Source organism: Nanorana parkeri, unplaced genomic scaffold (assembly GCF_000935625.1).
Source record: "Nanorana parkeri isolate BGI_ZX_2015 unplaced genomic scaffold, ASM93562v1 scaffold911, whole genome shotgun sequence".
Taxonomy (NCBI): Eukaryota; Metazoa; Chordata; class Amphibia; order Anura; family Dicroglossidae; genus Nanorana; species Nanorana parkeri.
The window spans coordinates 533,263-533,554 of NW_017307179.1; the positions used below are offsets into that span (position 1 = coordinate 533,263).

At 59.6% G+C, this 292-nt stretch overlaps 1 protein-coding gene across 1 annotated transcript in view; it reads right to left on the reverse strand.

Moving 5' to 3' along the window:
* Window positions 1–292, reverse strand: part of KIRREL (kin of IRRE like (Drosophila)) — a 176,668-nt gene that overhangs the window by 15,047 nt on the left and 161,329 nt on the right. The window lies entirely within an intron of this gene.

Sequence of the window (292 nt, forward strand, 5' to 3'; positions counted from 1 at the left end):
ACCTCCAATGGTGTCACCCGGGTGCGGGCCGCACCCCCCTTGTGACGCCACTGGCTTCATACAATGTTGCCGAGATCACTTGTACAAAACAAGCGGCGGCTTCCCCGCTGTACATTTAGCCCTGCTTGCCCAAAGCAGGGCCAAATGTAGAAAACAACTGCCCGCCGGGGCATCGGGAGATAGGAATTCCACACCCCCGCTTCCCCTCTACTCCCTGCTGCCCCGAGGCCGGACCTTGGTTGGCCTTGTGTGAAATCCAGCCCCTGGCCACGCCCCTTTTCATTCAGTTCTG